General features: G+C 37.6%; 1 protein-coding gene across 1 annotated transcript in view; it reads left to right on the top strand.

Annotated features, from left to right (window-relative positions):
* LOC143422490 (regulator of microtubule dynamics protein 1) overlaps nt 1-16050 on the top strand; it is a 297728-nt gene that overhangs the window by 190326 nt on the left and 91352 nt on the right. The gene's annotated exons all lie outside the window — the stretch shown is intronic.

Genomic DNA, 16050 nt, shown 5'->3' with positions numbered 1-16050 from the left:
GAGTAACACCTTTAATGAGAAATTTCGTGTTATTTTCGGACAAACTGTCCCGTGGGATTTTACGTTGATAATGAAAAATGAACGATCCCTTGGCCAAACATTTAATTCATAGCTGACGTTGGTAGAGTTTGAAACGAACAAGAATAGTTTATGAAACGATATTTGCTGCAGGTATGTAATAGTCGCGACGGGAATTGATTTTCTGATACGACTCACTTTCCGATATTACGAAGATGTATGACTCCTCGCCTCTTATTTGTCGCGACCTTTATCCTTTCCTGTGTTTCCCAACGAATCCTCGCAGTTGCATCGCTCGCAGTTGTCTCGTATTGACGTTCAAAATTATATTTCACAAAAAGAGTCTTAAAAGTAGAAGTAAAAAGGATAAAAAAGAAGAAAGAAACTGTAAGAAATAATAAATAGGCATTCATTTCTAATCCTGCATAATTAATAGTATCGAAAGGCTCGTCATTAAACTTTTAAATTGTGCAAATTGAACGACGCAACATATAATGGGAATTGAACCGCGAAAATTAACCGGACGATTCGAGACGGATGAGTGGCAGCCAGCAGCGGGACCGCTACCCCCTGCTATGAAAGGGGTAGCGATTCCCAGCTGATCGAGGACGTCAACCAGAGTGCTATTCCTACTTTTCGCTAATTCCACGCAGTTCCACGGGCGATACCAATCTCGATTTTCAACCGCGTTCCGCGTTATGGAAAGCACAGAATATTTATCGAGCTCTCCGTTTCGCGGGCCCATAAATTCTGCAGGATAACGGAAGAGATACAACCCCGGAAAAATCAAGCCTCGAAAGTCCTCCTGAATTATTCCATAGTTTCGCGTGGAAGCCAATATATGGCCATAAATGATTCCGCGCGTCCTTCAATGGGAGATTGGAAAGAGGAGCTTATAGGTCGCCCTAAGGAAGGCTCTAGCATTCCTCGAGATACAGATGCTGCCCGAGGCGCGATATCTGCACCTCCTTTCAAAATCTTTCTTTCTCAATAGAGTTTCGTACAATTTTTTATTCCTTTCACTTTTGAAATTAATGCACGACATTGATGAGTTATTGTATTAACAGATCGAACATCGTATAAATTATTCAGATTCTCGACAAATAATAATAATTCTATAACGTGTTTCGCTTCTTGTTATTCGCGGCATTGTTATCCGGTATGAATGCACGTCAGAAAGGAGCAAATTAAAATGATTACGTGAGAAATGTAAAAGATTTGCAAGTGACGTGGGTTATAAAATACTGAAATGCATGTACGTGTCGATTTTTCCTAGTCTCTTTCACATTAACTAAATGTTTCGGATCCGTCCCTGTTTTCGCGTTGAATTTGTATATTCAAAATCAGCGAATAAAATGCATGATTCTTTTGAAAATATATCCATCATTTGTCTTCTATTTTCAGAATAAACACTCCACTTCTATTTTCTGTTTCTATCACTTGTTTTCCATTTTTCAACGAATACAAGTGAACGGAAAACCACTTGTGTTTCATTTTCTGAAGTATACGGGAATGTACCGCACGTTTCATCGGATTCCCTTCAAATTCTACGCATTTCCTTTCTCCAAAGGGACAAGTTTTCTGCCCTTCTCGAAGAATTGAACCTAGAGATTTCAGAAATTCGAATTTAACTTCATTTGATTACTTTTCGCGAAGAATGGCGCAAGAAGAAAGTGTACGAACGGAGAGCGAACCACGGAATATAAATGAACTTGAAAACAAGATCATTTCCAATACCCAGTTCCGGGTGCCCGATTCTTAAAGAAGAAGACAATGCATTTTCTGCAGAAATTTGAATAAAATGTGCAACGCTATTTCGCATGTTTCAGGGAATAAAATAAATCGAAACGGAGATTTCGATTTCTTTTGAATTTCTGCCTTCGTATTACAACATACATGTCCGATTTATCTTTTTGAAGTATCCTCTAAATGAATATCGAGTCAACTACTTTACATAATATTCACATAAACTGTGAAGCTACAGATTTGTAACAAACATTAATACGACTAAAACGGCAGCAGAAATATGCAACAATTATAATAGAAAAAAATGTGCAGTTCTATCAGAGAATTTAAATAGAGAACGCAGCAGGTGCATACGATGCACATTGGTAAAACAGTGCGACTAGCAGGTACACGTGAGCATATTCTCAGAGCAACAATTGAAGGAAAAATTCACCGCGGTTCCCTTTACGTACTCTGTATCTCGGCAGCAATACGGTTCCAGCTTCTTGAACGGTCTAATCGTGAGAAACGCGTGGATAAAGAACGCGGCTGGTAAGAATGGGGAAAAAGAGGCATGAAAAGGAGAAAAAGGTATCGAGCATTCAAAGCGATATTCCGAACGGTGCGAACGGGGGGAGCGACACTGTAGCCAGGGCTTCGCCCGATCGACCATCGATATTCGCGCGACGAGTCCTACGCCTGCCTCTCTCGGTGAATTGCACCTTTTTTCCCTTAGACCCCGATCAAACGTGAACTTCAATAGCCCCTTTCTCGCGGTGAAAAGTCTCGCAAACTTCCACATTCCACGACGGAATCGTTTATCCTCTACCCCGACCGCAACTTTTTCTCCTCGCCCCGTCGGACTTTTCTGTTCGCGCGATCGCTTCTGAACGACGTTTATATTTATTCCCGTCGGGAGGAGAATATCTCGAAATAGTTTACAAAACCGTCGATTCTGTACAACTAATTTCCAGAAGCGTATCGATTATGAAGTTGATGCGACAACCCCGCCATGTCGATGCTGTTCTTTTGTTTTATTTTTTCCTTTTTTTTTTCTTCAGTGAGACAATGAGCTTTGCAAAGCTACGCCACCGTAAACTTGTATGTATTTACGTGTGTAATTCCTAATAAACTAATGGTTTGTACTTTATTGGTCAGAATTGAATTTGAATCCATTTTTATCAGTATTTAAATATAAATGGTTAGTATTACACTTTACGATTAAACATTACACATATATTTTTGTTGTTATGTCTTAAGTGCCGGAAATGAAAAATAACTTAATCTAATCATTGGTCATAATTTGATTTGATATATAAATAGTAAGACTATACATATTTGTTTTATGTATAAATACATTTTTACAATGAGTCTATAATGCAGTAGATTTAATACTGTACTTTTTTGCTTTATATTGTCCGCTTATTAATTTTATACTAATTTTATACTAATAATACCATAACCAATAATTAATTCCATAATGATCATTTTTTATTTATACTTACTATTCGCTATTTATGTATTAATCGTTTAATATTTTTATGCTGACCTATTTGATAACAAAATACTAACCAAAAGTTGATTTAAATACTGATCATTTAATTTCTTGCCTAAACTAATTGTCTTTTTGTTAACTTCTTCTCTCTTTCGCCCTCGAATCTTACAAATGTAAATTGTATCTGTAAACGATTGAAATTAATGAATCAATGAACTTACGAGTTTCGTTTGTACAAAATTAGTAATTACTATTGTTATACGTAAAATTTTATTTAACGTTGCTCTTGTCAGTTTGATATTGAACATTTATTTAATATTTCCCAAAGTTCCAGTAAAATTAGCGATTATAAAGAAACTAACATTAGGAAATCCAGAAGTACCCGGTTTTTCTCCAATAACCAAAGAATCATCAAATATTCCATCATACCATCGTTCAATCTCCGACAATCTCCTACTGTAAGCTACGAATCTTTCTTCTAGACAAGCTAGCGAACAGCAGATCGGCTACTTTATAAATCAAACAACAATCCAATTCCCCGAGATCTGATCGCAAACTAAAAATACAAGAGAAAATTCCAAACTCATCGTGCGTACTCAAAGAAGATGTACACAGTTGCTTTGAAGAAAATTCCATACTTTAAACATAAACACATAAGAAGGAAAACAAAATTTGTTCTGAAACGTACGAATTTAACTTCGGTTCAGTCTCTGATACATGAAAGACGTTGCGAAGTCAGGTGCCAAAAGACTAAAATTCCTGTGTAAGGTGAAAGGGAAACGTGAACGCAAATGGGGGAGAGGATGGTTCGTAGCAGATGGAAAGAATCGATATTCACACGCGGATCGATATCTCGCGGCAAGGCCACACCACGACCCTTCTGCATTATTGATGCTTGATGGACGGCTTTTATGGAATGGGGTGTCTCCCTGTTTGCGGGTCACCAAGCCTCGCGTGCCGGCCGCTCTGTGTCACAATAATTTTCTCGCTGCCCGTCGACCCTCCCTTTCAACGACGGACGCGTGCACCGTAAACACCGGAATGCGATTAATTGAAGCGTTAACAGTTCACTAACTGCTATGCTTTTTTTTCTTTTCTTCGTTTCGAAGTCGCTCGTGCATAGATTTTCAAGTTCGACGCCTGTCCCTCTGCCTTCTTTTTTTCATTCGTACGATTGCACGCGTTTTACACCCCCCGATCAAAAATGGCGGCAGAATGTGACGAAGATCAAATGCGATTAGAGTTAATTAGTAAGCGGCGGAGGAACGGTGAAACGATAATTTGTAGATAACTTTTTATGTGAACTGTAAATACGAATTGCGAGTAAATTAGATTGCATTATTTAAAACTATTTATGTTACTTTACACTTGAATAAGTGTTTATCTACTTCCGAGTTACAACACTCGCCTAACTCTGTATTACCGATGCAATTTACATGGTACCCGGTGTGTTATGTGCAGCCTGGAGAAATTAGAAGTTGAATATTTTATACGACAGATATAGCTGCGATTATGTAACAGATGAGCAAACTACGGGCGACTATAACAACTGAATGTGATTTATTGGATAATAGAATGTCAGGCATTATACTTATTCATAATCGTACACGAGGATTTCGTATCGATTTCATAATACTTTCATAATCGTTCGCTACCTTTGTCTGATCAAGGATACCAGATAGATTTAGGAAACTTTTTATGTTCACGATCGATTGAAGATTATAAATAAAATACGATTAAACGAATTATTATTAATCATGGATTTCGTCACGACTTCATTCGGTCCGATCAAATTAAAAATTAATATTGCTATATCAGACGATGATTAACTTAATCTCTGTACCTATAAATAAATTGCAGGAAGCAATGTCCAACCATACAATTGGATTTTTCTTAATTTCAAATTATCAATGTAATAAGAAGAAGCACAGAGAAGTCGTGAGAAGTTGAACTGATTATTTCCTCAAGCACTTTATCTCTACTTCTAAAGTATAAATTATATAGAAATTGTTCTTTCAACTGATAGAAACACTGAAACATCGCGATTAGTTCCACTGTGTACAATAATAGCTACATAGGATAGCTACAGTAGTAAATCCCGTATTATCCTTAATAAGATATTGATAAATGTCTAAAGAAATAATTCAAACTAATGTTTCGCAGAATCAATATAAAACTACCGTCAACTGATGTCAACTAACGTCGATTAGAAATTAAATACGATGGGTACACTAGTAAATCGCCTATTATTTTTAATACGCTATTAATAGGTGTTCCAATAAATAATGCAAGCTTACTTTTTTCGACCATTCGATGCTTTTTCGAATTACTAAATCAAATTGTACATTATAAAACAAAAACTTGAAAATATTTACAAAGCGCAAAAATATTTTCAAAAATAATTAACTCATTTAACATTATGTTTGAAATATATTTTTCATACAGCAAATACTTCAAAAATACATATCAATGATACAGTTACCATACAGTACATAGTACAACTTTTTCGCAAAACGATTAATTTCTAAAACGATTAGTTCTGTTAAAAGGAAAGAGTAAATAAACAATTATGAAGCGACTCACTGCTAAAATTTAATGATGATAAAACGAATGGTAAGTGATAAACGGGAAATAAGAAGAAGAGACTCAAAAGCACCTGTCGATGGCTACGAAACCTTTCGTACAACTGATTCACCCGCTTAACTGTAAGAATCCTAAACTGTCACGCAGTGTCGTTCAAAACAAATGCGAGCTTGCCTTCGCAGTAACTCATATACGTGTTCTAAATCTGACAAATGCTTTGCACGTTACATCGAAACGACGTTAAGCGAAACTTAGAAGCGATTTAAGTCACGGAAATTTGTTAGATGAAACAGAATCACACAAAGGTGTCAATACAAATTTTAATACCTAAATTTTCATATATAAACAAATATGTACAGGATGCTTCCTTATTTTAACCAGAAATACTGCGACGAAAATATTTATATCACACAAAAATCTTTAATTTTATCAAGTCGTGGTAGATGGAAACTATGTCCTAAAAATGCAGCTGTACATATTAACCGTTTGTATTCAAGAGGCAACTGAAATTAATTCTAGTGAAGAGGAATTTGATTGTGAAAAAGTTTTCGTAAAAGAAATTAGTGATAGAGGGAATGAATGCAATGATGGAGATAGTGGCATAGTATTTGATGAAAGAAATCAGAAAATCAGAGTTACAGCGAATTCAACAGTAACACAGATGTCCCGCAAGGCTCTAATAATTCAAAATGGACACCTTCTGATAAAACTAGGAAGAATAAAATTCATACCTCGTAAACTAAAAATACAATAAAACATTTCCACAATTTTACGTTTTATTATTTTATCATTCTACGTTAATTTTCCGACAAAAAGAATTGTCGAGCGCAAAGGGTTAACAAAACCCTCGCGATTCTTGCAGCGTATTACGGAAAGGGTTGATTACATACAGTACACTTGCACCAGTAGGCGTGACGGTACACTTTGTGCTGGAACCTCGCTAAATTTCCAAAAAAAAGGACCAACATAGACTACACGCGACAATGATACTGCATTATACAGGTCCACCGCGTGCAACACCTACACAGCAACTATATATATATATATATATATATATATATATATATATATATATATATATATACATATATATATATATATATATATATATATATATATATATATATATATATATATATATATATATATACACACACGTTCCATAAAAGGAGGGTCTACAACGGTTAAAAAAAAAAGCCATTAGATGAACGCGATAGTGGCAGTGGCACGCGAGCGCAAACTGCTCGGCTCAAAGTGAATTCTTTCGCAGACGATACATATTGGAATCTCGCAAAGCTATCGGCGGCTAGCATCGCAGCGATGGAACGCCGTTGATCGATAATGCTTTCCGGCGGTAGCGCAGTTTTTCGCCGCAACGCGAACAACCACGCGTGTTGAGACAACAACGGCTCGAATCGAAACGATTCCCAATTCCTCCGACGATCGAACACGGGCCCGCCATTTTTTTTCCATCGCTTCTTCACCGCGCACAAATTGCGTTACTGTGTAACCCCCAAAACGTTTGGTCGGATGTTTGCTTTCGATATATTTCCATAGTTGTAGAACATGTTTTGTAACTGAAAAAGGAAAATGCAGAAATCGAAGACATAGGATCGTTTGAGAGTTTTGAGAGCATGCTGTTAGTCTCTTAAGTTCAACACACAGTCAGTTCAAGTTGGTAAAGCCAAATTCGATGTTCTACTAAAAATGCACGTTAAAAAATGTCTTTGAGACTCTAAAGCTACTGCTCGAAATTTCATATTCCACAGGGACGTTTCGTAAATATGGGGGACAAACAGAGAGAATTTATTGGTGGGTTCTCGCGAGACTCGCCTTAAAGGCGCACGCCACGAGGGGGTAGGTTCACCCTCGCCTGTTCTTCGTGGGTACCTTGAAAGGAAGTAGGTTACACAGGGCCCGAATATAGTACAATAGATGAAAAAGCGGCGGGGAGAGAAGGAAAAAAGGAGAGAGAAGTGTGTACCGTCAAGGTGAGCGAGGAGGGAAAATGCAAACGTGCAGCCCTTGTACTCATATGTGGCGTTGTAAAAGCGAGAAAATCGATATTAGTCGTTAGACGGCTCAGCTGTCCCGTGTCGGCTCTCGAACCGTCCGTTTTCGCCCGAATCGGGCCTTGATTTCATCCTATTCTTTCCTCTCTTCTCGATTCTATGCCAGCTCGAACGTCCACTGAAATTTCACGATACAGCGTCCACGGTATTCCTTTTAAATTCCCTTCCCCTCCATCTGGGGAGGCGAGAGTATCGTTTTGTTCTAAGAGTCGATCCAATTAATTCTTTCTGACCTTAAATAGCGTAACATTCACGTGTGTGTAAATCTTCCGCGTGATCGTTTGCAGCGTACACTTTGGACGTTGTGACATTTCAGAGTGACAGAATTTTATAGCAACAGAAAAGTTTGTCTACCATATTTGATCACTAAAACGCAATCAACCCCCTTGCAACGCGTTACTTTAGACGCAGTGTGCAAAAATTTTAATAGACTTCTTGTAGCAGTGCTTTGTAATGCTCGTTAGCTAATAACATCTAAGTTTCACTTAATAAGATTGCGATAAGGAATACGAAACAGCATCGGTTCACCTGTCTATCTACTTGAATAATGGCGGTTAAACATAGAGTTCGATAGTAGTCGCAGATATTCCGTTACAAGAAAATGAGTTTTTAAATATTGCTCTATCCGTGTCAGTCGTTCCTTGGCCTTATCTGATCCGCATATTTGTTGAAAATTCTGGAGTGAACGAGACCGTTATCTGAATATCGCGGAATGCGAATGGGATTATTTAGAACGCGAGGCAGAGAAGTAAGGGAAGTTGTAAAAGGAAATAAGCGTTTCGAACGGCTCGACAGCGGAGAAATAGCTAGAATATTATTAGAGGAACGAAGCAGGAAATTGTTAAAGGGAACAAAAAGAAACGCTAATTATTTCAGATTAATCAACGTTCCTTGATGCGATTAATAAATTCTGAAATTAAATACCTTAGATCTACGCGAATAAAGCGTAGAAAACTAAAACGATCTTTCGATTAATTTATAGAATAATAACACGTACGTCGTGGATGATTAAGAATCTTTAGCGCGTACAATAAATCAGCGAATTACTTTCTATTTTCTAATCTAAATTACTATAAAATTAAAAATTATTAGAGATATTATACCGTAACGTGTTAAATAGTTCAGGGTTAAACACGCGTACTTAATTTTTCAAAAATTCTGTGTGCTACGATATGCGAATTCTCTTGACGGGAAAGCTTTAAAAATGGTAGTTCCGGACGTCCACAATCAATCATCCGCACATCGATCGTTACTACAAAATTTTAATAAACCCCTCGACGAACAGTTTCGCGTATATATCGTTAAAAATGCATCGTTTCTGCACTACGCGCAAACCAAATTCAACGAAATTGAACACCACCCGCCGTAATACGCGATTAACGATTGTAGCCCGGAAACAGAGTAGAAGTTTACGTGGAAAATGAAAATGTATTTCGCGGAAACGAAGAAGCAGAAATATTTCGCGAAGGGAAAGAATGTGACGGGGAAGAAAAGATTTTCTATGCAACGCGACGCTGATGATAATAACGGTGCGAAACAAGGCGAGTCGCGATGGTCGATTTTCGCTGGATCTCATTAGCGAAATTTGTGTCAAGAATAACAGGTAACGGAGCTCTGGCTTTCCATCGAGCCGTAATTTTTAACTCGTTACACTGATAACGCTTAATGCAACGATGGCGTGTTAATAAACGTCGAGAGTACTCCCTCGGTGTTATTGAATATGTCCACGTAGCTACGGAGGACGTATTCGCAGGTTGAAACAGCAAGCGGGAAATGTTAGAGAAACACGTGTGAGACGTAATCGAAGGAGATGTTGAGATCGTACAGCTGTCGCGAGTATCACATTTATAATAATGGAATAATGGAAAGGTGACGAGCAATCGGAAATAGCTCGAATCGAAAAATGCGAGAATATTTCAATAAAATGCAATACTGCTTCCTGGGTAATTTTAAACATAGGTATTTCACGAAAATAATAAAAAATCTCAACGAACATATCTAAATCTTCTTTTTTTTCGTATTAATAAAATATACCGTTGACAAAGTAACCTTAACACTAGAATGATGTCTCGATGCAAACTCGAAATAAAAAAAGAACTTCAAATACATACCATTCTATTATAAAATTTCCATGAAATTTTTATAATTTAAAAACGCAAAGTCGTCAAATATAACATCGATATAATATCAGCAGAGTTCCGTCGTGGAAGATGGTAGGCTCGTAAACTGTAACGTTCGGTTGTAAAGGTACACCGTGAGCCTCTCATCGTACGATGATATCGCTAACAAGATTTCTCTGCCATTAAGATTTCAGAATTCCCCGGACGCTTCTTTTCAGAGAACGCGGGCCAGCAAATATTCCCTTTTGAGACCGCAATTCCTCGTTTAACGGGATTTAAAGTGAACAATGCCCGCGTGTACGTGCAACGTACACTTCCTGCTTGCCGTCAAATGACGTGTAACGCTGTTTTATTCGCCGTTAGAACCGCGGGACGCAAACGCATGACAGAATTCGCGGCATTCTGCTTGTAGAACTGCCACAGAGATGAGGCGCAGCGTATAATATAACGAGTAACTTGGGAAGCAGTTGGAAAATGGATTAAAATTCCAAGAGAAATGGAATGGAAGTTCGTACGAATTTTCCTGGCCGTTTTTAGGTTATCGTTCTTTATAAACAGAATTGAAAATAAACTATAGAGAATGTGTAACGTGTCGGCAGGTTGCACGTAATCCATTTAAAAAATGAGAAACGTTATGTTTTTCTACGGGAAGCTAGAAGTGTAGGATAAAGTAAATTGCAAAAATTTTCAGTTAAAAAATAGCTTCAAATTGTTAAAACCTGCAATGTGTATTAACTAATATTACCATACGAAGAATATTGCTGTGAGCACCTAATAAAGAAGAGTATATAGAAGCATGACTAGTTGGTATTCGTGAAGAAACAGTGAAGAAACTGTGATCGATCGTGGTTTACCAGGCGACCGATAACGAGAATCTCTCAGATCGTATACTTACAATTGATCAAAGCTTTCTAAAGTAATTAGTGGTGATTTCTTTAAATGACTGAGAAGTGGAACATCAGTTTCTTTTGTAAATTCTGCGAAATTTCCGAGAAAATGCTTTAAAATTCTTCTAATATATAAGTCATAAAATAATTTGTTAACATCCATTCCTGTTATTCCAAATTATATCTTTAAAATAGGGGGCCGTCATTTATTACAATTTATTTCGAAGAACAGCTACCTCAAGAGGGAAGGAATTCTGAAAGACGTCGTAAAATATGAAAACAAACGCGCAGAAAACTGAAAAAGCAAGAGCCAACAGGTAAGCAACCCCGAGCCACAGAACGCTTATGTAAAACGAACGCGACGTTACCCCTAAACAGCAAGCGAAAATACATTTGGCGCGCTACGGTTGTGCAGGGTCTTCGATATCGCGATGACCCTATTCCAACCGCGCTCCTTTTTCGAACAGCGTTCTTCAAGGAAGCGGCAGACTTTCCTGCGGCAGTTTCACCCAGTTGCGCGGTAGCGTGGAACCACGGCTAACATCGAGTGGGGCATTCCTCACGCGAGCAACTTCCACCCCCTCGAACGCTACGTCCAGGAAGCGGTGCGCCACGTGCAGCCGTCGCATGATCCGATTTGAATAATTTGAATAACTTGTCACGCCAACGATAGCGGACCGCGAACGCTCGATGGACGCGGCAAATTACTTAATAGCACACGGCCAGCGATTCGTTTCGCGAGACGAAAACGGAGAAAAAACCTAACGATGTTATCGGACCGTTGCAATCGAGAATTTAAGGGGAATCGGTTGTACCGTTCGATCTTGAAGGTGGCATGCTTCGCGACATTTATGGCCACTGGTGGTAATTGCACGAGGTAATTGAAGAATCTTACTTGCGAAGAATGGTAACATAGGGGGCTGCTTTATGTTTACCGACAAATCTTTATTTAGATAACAGTTAACTGCCGATCTAATTTCTCGTTCTGATCCGATCTGAAAATTACCCTGAAAACTGTTCTGTGTGTAGTATTTGCTTAAAAATTAATTTTTAATATCGAAGCACCCGTAACATGTATATATATACAAATAATTCATATTTGTAAGAGGCACATTTTTTTGGAAATCAATTTCAATTAATTACGTAATGAGTAATCACTGTCAGCGATAGGTATAACATTTTTTAGTTGGATTCAGAGGAACATTATCCTTTTGTTGAAGATATTCTCGAAACAATACCAGCAACGGAACAAAACAAAGGGACTAGATTCATAGTAGCTGGAATCATCCCCTTATCTCTTGCAATACAACTTGACAACGCAATCGATTTACTACAAACTGCAGTAAGAAATAAAGTTCACGAAATACTCCTTCGACTATTTAATACTGTTGGTTAGCGTTCTCGTAACATAACGTGTAATCACTTTGTTACACGTTTGCATAATTCACGCATCGCGCATTTCAAGGAACACTCGCGTGTTTCCGCGATATTACAACCGAAAATGAGTAACAAAATTATTATCACGAAATCAGTCCCCGTACACGCTCGATTTACAGGCTACCGTTACAAATCTGGCTCGTCACACATCAACTGTTTCGTTGCATCGATAAGAAACTACCCTTTCGTGGTAACGAATGAACGCCCTATTTCTGAATTGTTACTTTCGCCGCTAAATTTTAACTTCCCTAGAAAGCACACGTTTCTAACGTTTTCTAGATATATTGAAAAGTATCGAGTGTCGAGCAGTGTAATTTATAATAAATTGTAATTGTTACAACATATGCTGGCATTGATCAAGTACAACAGAAACACAGCTTGACGCGTGGTACCGCAGTTACATCCGGTCAAGTTACAACCGCTGAGCTTTCTATATTTCCTTAACGTGATGTAACACACCCTAAAAAAGCCGCTTTATCAGGGCGACTTAATTTATAACCATGGCCCGCCCAACGAACGAGAAGGGTGATACTTTTTCAAGTGAAAGAAGCATGCTTAAAAAAATTGACGATCCCTTTTACCTCTTTGAATTGAGATTTGGGAATGGTCATTAATCTTTGAGAAAAAATGACTTCTAACGGTGGAAGGTTCGAGTAAAAAAAGCATTCACTTTTTATACAAAAAGCAATATACCCTCTCGAAAAATATGTGTACACGTGAATTAGATAAAGGAAATGTTTGAATAAAATAATATATAAAAGAGATTTATTTTTAGATTATTATCGATTTTTAAAGTTGCTTTTTTGTAATTAAATTATTATAGTAATTGCAGGATAATATGAAAATTATAATGTTATAGTTAGGACAAATACGTCTACCAATTGTTGTAAAAAAATTCGCAGAGAAATTGTGTGAAACGAGTAAAAGTAGATACAGATTTCTGCATGCACACCTGGTAAGTGATACAACCAGGATATTGATCAGACCTAGGAATGCACATCGGTGTATAACACGCCATCTGTACAAAGACGATTTAACTATCTGGGAAGTGCAATGAATATTCGTAAACAGACTCGGTAATCGATTGCAATCACACGTTTTTCACCTAACAACAACACATAAAACAATCTGTTGTGCGTTATTTTTAAGCGTGTAATTGATAACTTCCCAAACAGTAGTTGAAATGGAATTTAAAATTGTTACAAACTGTTTCTACCTTTCTGCAAATTTTCAGCTTGAAACGTAGTAAGCGTATTATCAATTTTGATATTATTTATTATACATATAGTTCTATAATTAACATTGATTAAAAATAATATTTCTACGTGAATATTTCAGAAGAAAATATGATTTAAGTTAAAGTCAAAATTATTCATAAATTTCCCTCTCAAACATTTTTATATGCAAGTTATTTTACACAAATGAGTATAAAGTATCAAATGTGTACGTACGGAAAATTGAAACGAAACGACCTACATTCAAAGTTTACAATTTTTTATTACTGTAATCTAGTATTACACGTTGTAGGCACAAGCTATCGTTACACAACTGTTCAGATCAAATTATATCCTACAGCTTAACATTAAAAAGTATCAGAAAATCGTTTCAGCTCTTAAGAAAGAACTTCTTTTTACACTGAATACCAAGAAAAACAATAGAACCAGATTTTCCATGGAAAACAATCATTCTCCCGCTTTTCCACGTTTCTTAATTATCGAAACAGATTTATACGCACGTTCGACTTAAACGATTACGTTGCGTATATTTGTATGAACAAATTGGATGCGATTCGATGGCTCCCGCGCATCGCTAGCCGTTTTATTCGCGCGATCAATCTCTCGAGGAACACCGTATTCCAGGAGGTTTATTAACTGACAATAAAGATCGATGCGGCAACGCTCGCGGTAGATAACACAAGAAGCAGGACCAATATATCGTTAATCCACTTCTGACATATCGCCCAGCGAGACAGCATCCAAACGAAGCTGCTTAAAAATAACGCGTTTCATTATTCAAGGATGGCGCGCCCCAAAGATGTGCCTTTCCGGCATAAATACTTTAAGGTTGATCGATAAATAAGGGAGGACTCCGTAGAGAAACCACCGCGTAATTCGTCGCGGAATGTTGTCTGTTCGCGATCAATATTTATGCATATTGTGCCAGGCCAGACGATTCTGCCGCCACAATTTTCAATTTCCTCTTCACTTTCTGATTTTACAAACTTGATCACGCGCGTCGAACACTGCATTGAATTTTTTTAACTAGCAGGAATCAAGCCGATCAGATTTCTACGACTTTCTGTGCTTCGTGTTAAGTTTCCTTTCTCCTTTCACCCTTTCTCTGCCCCCTGTTCCAAGTGTTTCCTTTCAGATATTGTATTTTCTTTTAAGTGAGCAGAAGTGATTTTATCCTATGACCAGAGTTAATCGAGATTGTCGTAGCTTGTGATCAATATAACTCCAATTATCGGGTATTAACTAAAGTTACACGAAAGTTTGCGTAACGTATAAAATTAACCCTTTCTAGCTAGCACGTGTCACGCTTGTATGACGCACTCATTGCTTCCTACTGCTCGGTCTCGTTAATATGCGATGCATTCTAACTGCTCTTAATTCTTCCATTGAATTCTTTGTTATTATGTATGGAAATATATACGCGATATTGCGTAAAATTTGAACAATTTCGAAGCAGGATTGTGAACGACGACTTTTTGTTTGAACAGCAATAGCGTTCAAGAGTTGGAAAGCAGCTTTATTCGATTCTTAATCTAGTTAATTCCATTAATTAGTTCGTGTGGCTAATTACGAGGCTGGATTACTATTTATTCGTGTTTGTTGAGCAAACCTTCTTTACTCTTTTATTACTTTCCTCCAGTTGTTCGAGTTCTACCCTCGCGTCTTCTTCAGTGCTTTCCTGTCTTCGTCGAGTTTCTCCGACTGTCTTCAATTTTTCAAAGCACATCTTCCATTCACTTATGATTTATGAATACTTGCTTTTATTATTCGGTGTTTGTCACTTGCATTCTTTTGCCATCGACGTTACTGTTTTTGTCGATTATTATTGCTGATTATAGTCGAAGCAATATTGTTCCGACCGACGGAACAACAAAACGTGGGATTTTCGAAGACACTGTTTATTACACGTTCATGATTACAAGGTTATTTTGTTAACTACCGCGACTTTTGACAAAATGATCTTTAGAAAATTTAATTCTTTAGGGTTAGTCCAGAACGTCGCCGAGGAATTTGGAAGGTCCCACGTCCGTGCAGGTATCTTCCTACTCTCTTAAAGGGGCACACAGATTGGTAATTTGCATCGTTTCGGTAAATACCAAATGGTGTCCACTCCCTGCACAGTAGAGAGAGCAGCAGACGAGCTCTCAAAAAGTAGCGAATCGATAATACAATCTTTTCACAATAACGAACGAGTCACAACGAAATCGAATGAACTATCTAATAGAAACGGACGACTTGTAAAAGCAAAAGAACGCTTTCATATGATTGTGAAGTGCCAGATAACAAACAAGCTAGCCAAAATTAATTTAGCGGGCAGCGTGTGGCGAACAACCGAGACGAAATTCCCTGATGCGAGACGCGACAGATACATTTTAACCCCTTTTGTCTCAATATCACAATTATTCCGCGACTAAAAAGCAACGATTCAAATTATCGAAAATAATTAGTACCTCGAGTACTGTAAATCTCTGTTCTATT

The sequence above is a fragment of the Xylocopa sonorina genome, chromosome 3 (assembly GCF_050948175.1).
Source record: "Xylocopa sonorina isolate GNS202 chromosome 3, iyXylSono1_principal, whole genome shotgun sequence".
NCBI classification, from domain to species: Eukaryota; Metazoa; Arthropoda; class Insecta; order Hymenoptera; family Apidae; genus Xylocopa; species Xylocopa sonorina.
Note: the sequence above shows the minus strand (reverse complement) of the source record. Positions and strands in the feature narration are given on the sequence as shown.